This window comes from Cnephaeus nilssonii (genome assembly GCF_951640355.1).
Source record: "Cnephaeus nilssonii genome assembly, chromosome: 22".
In the NCBI taxonomy this organism is placed as follows: Eukaryota; Metazoa; Chordata; class Mammalia; order Chiroptera; family Vespertilionidae; genus Cnephaeus; species Cnephaeus nilssonii.
In genome coordinates this window covers 26272657-26279227 of record NC_137093.1, presented here as the reverse complement: position 1 = coordinate 26279227, position 6571 = coordinate 26272657, and positions in this window count along the sequence as shown.

The window sequence follows — 6571 nt, the reverse complement described above, 5'->3', positions numbered from 1 at the left end:
CCGATGCTCTAACCACTGAGAACACCGGCCGGGGCTGTTCTCTAGAATTCTTGACACCCATCTTCATTGTTTCATGAACTCAACCTTATTAAGTGCCTACACTTGTCTCAGGGATTGTATTAAGGGTTGGTTCTGAGTAGGGGGTGAAGGTAGTAGATGACAGAAACTCCTAGATGAAAGTCCTCGTCTGCCAGCCCTCTTCTCAGGCTCGGATGGACAGGTAATAACACAAGGTGTTCCCAGTCATACAAACTCGAGTCCAGGCTCTGATAAGAAGGAAAGGAGTCCCTGATATTCAGGAGCTGGTCTGGCACTAACAAGTAGGCATTGGCATTCTGGTGAATATAAAAATGTCACAGAATAAAAAAAACAAAACAAACAAAAAACCCCAAAATGTCACAGAACATCAGACAAGGCCACTCTGTGATGGTGATGAATCAAAACAATAATAAGACCTTTCCCATAATCTTCCATAATCGAGTCTGAACCAGACAAAACATGAAAATTGTCCAAACCACAAAAATGACCAAACAATTCCCTAGCCTGGCTGATATAGAGGTTGCTACTTATTCACCAATACAGCTTTAGACTCAGTCTAATCTTCCCTCATTCTAAGTAGGATTTATCAAGATACCCAATCACAGACAGTATCCAATCTAGATCAAAACCTGCTTCCTTGGGGGGTTAGAGATCAACCAAAGGACTTGTATGCATGCATATTAGCATGACCGATGGACACAGACACTGGGGCGGTGGGGGCTTGCTGGGATGGGAATGGCTGGGAGGGGGGTCAATCAGGGAAAAAGGAGACATAGGTAAAACTTTAGACAATAATATATATTTAAAACCCTCCTCCAAATTAAATCATCAATGTTCTTTCTAACACTCTGCTACTGAGATGCCTCAACATTTCTCATGGTTCGCATTACCAACCCCCACCCCCTTACTGTAACGAGTAATAAGCCCAACTTGTTCAACCAAGGGTGTGTCCTAGAGGTCTTTAATTGGAGAACATTGAAAACTCCCATGCTCACTAGCTATGTGACTTGAGACAGAAGTTTCACTGAGAAGTCTCTGTTTCCTCATTTGGTAAAATGAAGAGATTTATTCCAACCTCAGAAGGTTGTTGTAAAGGTACAGAACAGGCTTAGCACTGAGTTAGCTCAGTATACTTTTAAAAACTTCTGCTTGAGCTGTTACCTTCTTCAAAAAAGTCACAGAGTACCATCATTATGAACAGACATTGCAGCCATCAGCTTCAATTAAGACAAACTTGCTGCTCAGCCCGCGTGGCTCAGTGGTTGAGCATCGACCTATGAACCAGGAGGTCACAGTTTGATTCCCGGCTTGCGGGCTTGATCCCCAGTGTGGGGCCTGGAGGAGGCAGCTGATCAGTGATTCTCTCTGAAATCAATTTTTAAAAAATTTTTAAAGGGGGGTGGGGAAGGGTGTGGGATGGGAATGGGGGGATGAGGACAAATATGTGATACCTTAATCAATAAAGAAATAAAAAAATAAGAAATAAATAAAATATTAATAATGTCCTCTAAAAAAATATTTTTTAAAGACCAACTTGCTGATTATATTCCCTTTTGCTCCTTGGGTTTATAAGACAGACTAAAGGCGAGAGTGGAACTTTTCCTTTGTCAGAAACGAGGTCATTCTCATGTTTTCTTCTGGAAAGTGATAACCACATTCCCGAAACGTTAATGTTGGGAATCAGCACTGCTTATTTCTGCATGTTCTTGTTATTAGAAACGTTCCCAAGCAATAACAGAATTGGAACTAACACATTGGGGAAAACTTCAGCTTCAAAAATATATTAAATATCCTATCTGCTTTAGCACACTAAGGTACTTACAGACCCCAGCAGCCCTGTTGGTGAAGTTTGCATCTATCCCACTAGAACCCAGCATGGATTTCATATTATTTGATGCCTACAACAAATTGTGCCGAATAAAAAAATATTCATACCAGTGGGGAAAAATAAAGTAAGTAGCAATGTTCTGATTCCTTTCCCTGCTTGCTCTGCGCATCTGAAAGTTCTCATTGGGATAGCCCCAAACTCCCCCCAGCCTTCACCCCCACTTACTCCTCTAATACTAATACTAATTCTAATACTAGTACTGGCAGCTGATATTTAATGAATGTTCATTAATGTGCCACAGGGATTGATGCAATTTAACCCTCACCCCAAATTGTGAAGCAAGTATTATTACTTATGAGGAGCAAGAGGCCCAGTGAAATTAAGCAACATACCCAACATCCACATAGCTGGTAACAGTCTCAAGATTGGAATCTGCCTACAAAATCTGCTCCTGTTGAAATGCCGCCTCCCCACGTTGGGCCAGGGGTCTGTGAAGAGATGGAGGAAGGGATGAGGCTGGAAACGGAGGAAAGGCTCTAGCTGGTTTGGCTCAGTGGATAGAGCGTTGGCCTGTGGACTGAAGGATCCCGGATTCGATTCCGGTCAAGGGCACATGCCCAGGTTGCAGGCTGGATCCCCAGTTTGGGGGGAAGGGGCGTGCAGGAGGCAGCCAATCAATGGTTCTCTCTCATCATTGATGTTTCTATCTCTCTCTCCCTCTCCCTTCCTCTCTGAAATAAATAAAAATATATTTTAAAAAAAGAAGGAAGGAAGGAAGGAAGGGTCTGGGGTAGAGGGATGTGGAAGTCCATGCTGAGGCATTCAAATCTCCAAATCTAGCCTACCCCCACCCCCATCCCACTCCACTCTGGGGTTAGTCTGTCCTTTTCCATACAAGAAGCTCAAAGAGAGAAAGACCATGTGTGCAGACAGAAGGGAGAATAAACCGGAGGAAGCACCATCTAATCCTCCTCAGCCCCAACCCTTCCATGGAAGAGCTGAGCTGGTTAGGATCATGACCTCATTGGTTACCCAAGCTGGGACAAATGTGCAAATCCTTGCTGTGTGCCTTCAAGCGCGTTACCTAACCCTTGAGCCTCAGGTTCCTCTCATTCTTTGTGCATGGGTCCTAAGGTTAGGCCACAGGCCACTGCCGTCAAGCTTTCTGACCCAGGACAGCTCAGGGTCCATTAATTCTGCGCCCCCGCATGGGGGACCTACCCTAGGGCACTGTCCACAGGGTGGCCCTGCTGACCAAGGTCAGGGTCTCACTTGGGTCAGGAGCAGAGTGAACCAGCCTGACTTCCAGGTTTGGGTCTGGAGAGTATTATTTGTTTAGAGACGTGGCCATTAGGTGGTATCAGGGCCATATTCTGGAATCTTCTGAGAGCTGGGTCAAGAGGACCATATTCCTGTGAGTTAGACTCTTCCCAAAGGATTCTGGGGTATTCCCAACACATGTGAGGCATGGACAAAAATCCAGGAAACTAGGTAAAGGAAAAGCTAGTGAAGGAGAGAAAATCTGGAAGTTGGTAAGAATTCATGGGGTCCAACCCCTGGGCTGTGTGGGGAGGGAGGCGGGACACTCCTTGAACAGGGCTTCTCTGCGTTGCACCTACAGGAGCCCGGGAAGGAAGGAAGGAATGTTTGCTTAGGGCCTACCACATGCCAGGAATTATGGGGAGATCCTTTCCTTATATTTTTCTCAGTGAAACTTTTTAATAGGTCATTGAGGAAAGAATTATTGGCCGTTTTAGAGAGGAGGATAGTGAAGCTCAGAGAGGTGAAGAAACGTGGTCAGTGTCACACAGCGAGGAAGTAGAGCTGGATTTCGTGCTTCTGAGTCCCGGGGAGGATGAGCTAGAAGTCGGGTGGCCAAATAAAATACAGGATGTCCAGTGAAACCTGAATTTCACACAAACAACAAATGGGACATGCTTATATTAAAAAAATTACTTGCTGTTTATCTGAAATTCAAACTTATGTCAGTGACTTTCATTTTTGCTCATCTGGAAATCCTTGATAGAGGGGATGTCCATGGCCCCCAAGAGCGAGAACGGGGAGAACTTTGGACTGTGGGGTCCAGAGAAGAAGTTTGAATGACACTTCAATGCCCTCTACCCTCTCGGGGAGTAGGCCTAGGTACCAAGGCCAACTGGTGCCTGCCATCTGCTGCGTGGCCACCAGGGGGGGCAGCCGAGGTATGCACAGCTTCCGATCTGGTGACTGGAAACTTTCCCAAGGCCTGCGGGCAACCAAGGGACAAAGATCCTCAGATTCTCAGATTTTCCCCACTCTGCACCCCACCTGTTCACCTTCAGCCTCCCCCATACCAGCACATTTCCCCGCCCTTTGTTCATCCATGTTCAGGCCAGAAACCTGGGAATTACTGTTTTGTTTTTTTTCCCCCCTCAAAACAGTGCAATTTGCATACAAAAAAGGTCAGTCTTAGGTGTTCAGCTCCATGAATTTTTACATACACACCCTTGTAAACACCTCGCAGAGCTGTACTGTCCAGTACAGTGGACTTTAGCCTCAGGTGGATGCTGAGTGCTTGAAATGTGGAATCTGAATGGAGATGCACAGTAAGTATAAAATATCCTCCAGATGTCAGAGACTTGGCATGAAAAAAAGGATGCAACACAGCTCATTAATAATTTACAAATACTGATTACATGTTGAAATAACACTTTACACATGGATATCATCTACAATGTATTATAAAATGTAATCCCCCTGTTTCTTTTTAAACGGTGGCTAGATGATTTAAAATTACACTTATGGCTCACATTAGAGTTCTTTTGTTTAGTGCTAGGGCAGACAGGATCTGATTTATCCGCGTGTAAAATAGGTCCTCAGAGAGGTGGAGTCATTGGCTGAGTTGAGCGGGAAATCAGGTGTTTGAACCCTGAGCCCAGGGCTCCCCACAGTGTCCCCCCTCCAGTCCCCTGACCTGAATGGGCTGCTATTTGACTTCTTGCAGGGTCATATCCCGTTTGAGACTTCAATCAATCCTCAGGGGGGACCTAAAGTACGCTTGCCCACCCTGGGTTGGGGGTGTCAGGGAAGAGGGCTTCCTGTAAGGGGTGATTAAAGCGACATTTGAAGGAGGAGTAGGGACAAGCCGGGTGAAGGAGAGGGAAGAGTGTTTTGGGGAAAGGGCACAGCATGTGCAAAGGGCCTGGGAGGGCCTGGTGATGGAGGAAAGAGGAGTAGCTCTGTGTGGCTGCAGCAGAGACGTGGGGAGCTGGGGAGGTCAGCCAGGCTCAGATCCTGCAGGGCAGGACCGGCTTCAACCTGGTGGCCAGGAGAAGGGCAGGGGACAGACCTGGCCGGGCTTGTGTTTTTGGAAAGATCAGGACAGCTGCTCTTTGGAGAACCCTTATTCTAAGACAGAAAACTGAGAGCCAGGATCGGACAGGGAGTCAGAGGGTAGACAAGAAAGACCAGGCAGGTGCAAGAAGGGACCAGGAAGGGAGCAAAGAGCGTTCCTCGCTCAGGAGTTTCTCGATGGTGCCGGCGTTGGGTGCCCACTAGGTGGTAGCAGAGACTGGACCAAATTCTGAGAGCTCAGGCAGGGCCCACCCCGCTGCCCCACAGGCCCTCCTGCTTTCATCGCCTGGTGGGGGCATAAGGGGCCGCTCCCTGGAGCCTCTAGTCTAAATCCCAGAGCAGCAAGGAGAACCCTGGGTGTCAAGAGGCTCAAGGCCTGGTCCTAGCTCCAGTTCCCCTCTGCCATTGACCTTGGGCAAATTCACAGATAAAACTGTGCGTCAGAAACTTGAGTCCTTGGCTATACTAGCAGATATGGGGGAGTTATTATGTAGTCTAGCAGGGGCCACATTCTGCAGTCAGACCTCCCTCTGAGCCTCTTGACCCTCCTTGTTATGCTCCCTGCCCACCCTCTTCATCCTGTTGAGTGAATTAAGACTCCCAGGGGCCTCTCCAGGACCCCAAGGGCCAGGTCATTCCCAAGAGGGGAGAGGATGTGAGCTGAGGTCTCTAAGTTAAAGCCAACAAACAGCCCAGGCTTCAGCCTCCGCCAAAGAGCCTTGCGTGGAAGGACAGGGTGGATAAGCAGCAGAACTTTGGGCGCCTGGCCCTGCGGAGGCGAATTCCGCTTCGGGTGGTCAGCACCTGCACAGCGGCTCGTACGCTGTGGTCAGGGTCGATCTTCACAGTCAGCCAGCCTGTGGGACCCCGCCCACAAACAGGCCAGTAACAATCAAGACTCAATGACAAGAGGAGGACCCGTATAACCCACACAAGGGACATTCCTAGAGCACCCAACCCCGGTGATAATGGAGACTGTGCCACTGGGTCCCACAGGACATCAAGTACATAAGGCCACCCTACCAAGACTGGGAATCATAGCAGATCTACCTAATAATACCTAGGAACAAACACAAGGAGGCAAAATGGGGAGACAAAAGAAACATGCCCCCAATGAAAGAACAGGAGAAAGCTCCAGAAAAAAGAGCTAAATGAAACAAAGGCAAGTAATTTATCAGCTATAGAGTTTTTTAAAAAGTGGTTATAATGATGCTCGAGGAACTTAGTGAGAATTACCGCAGCATGAAAACGGACATAGAAACCATATAAAAGAACCAGTCGGAAATGAAGAATACAATATCTGCAATGAAGAATACACTGGAAGGAATAATAGTAGGTTGGATAAAGCAGAGGATCAAATCAGCGATTTGG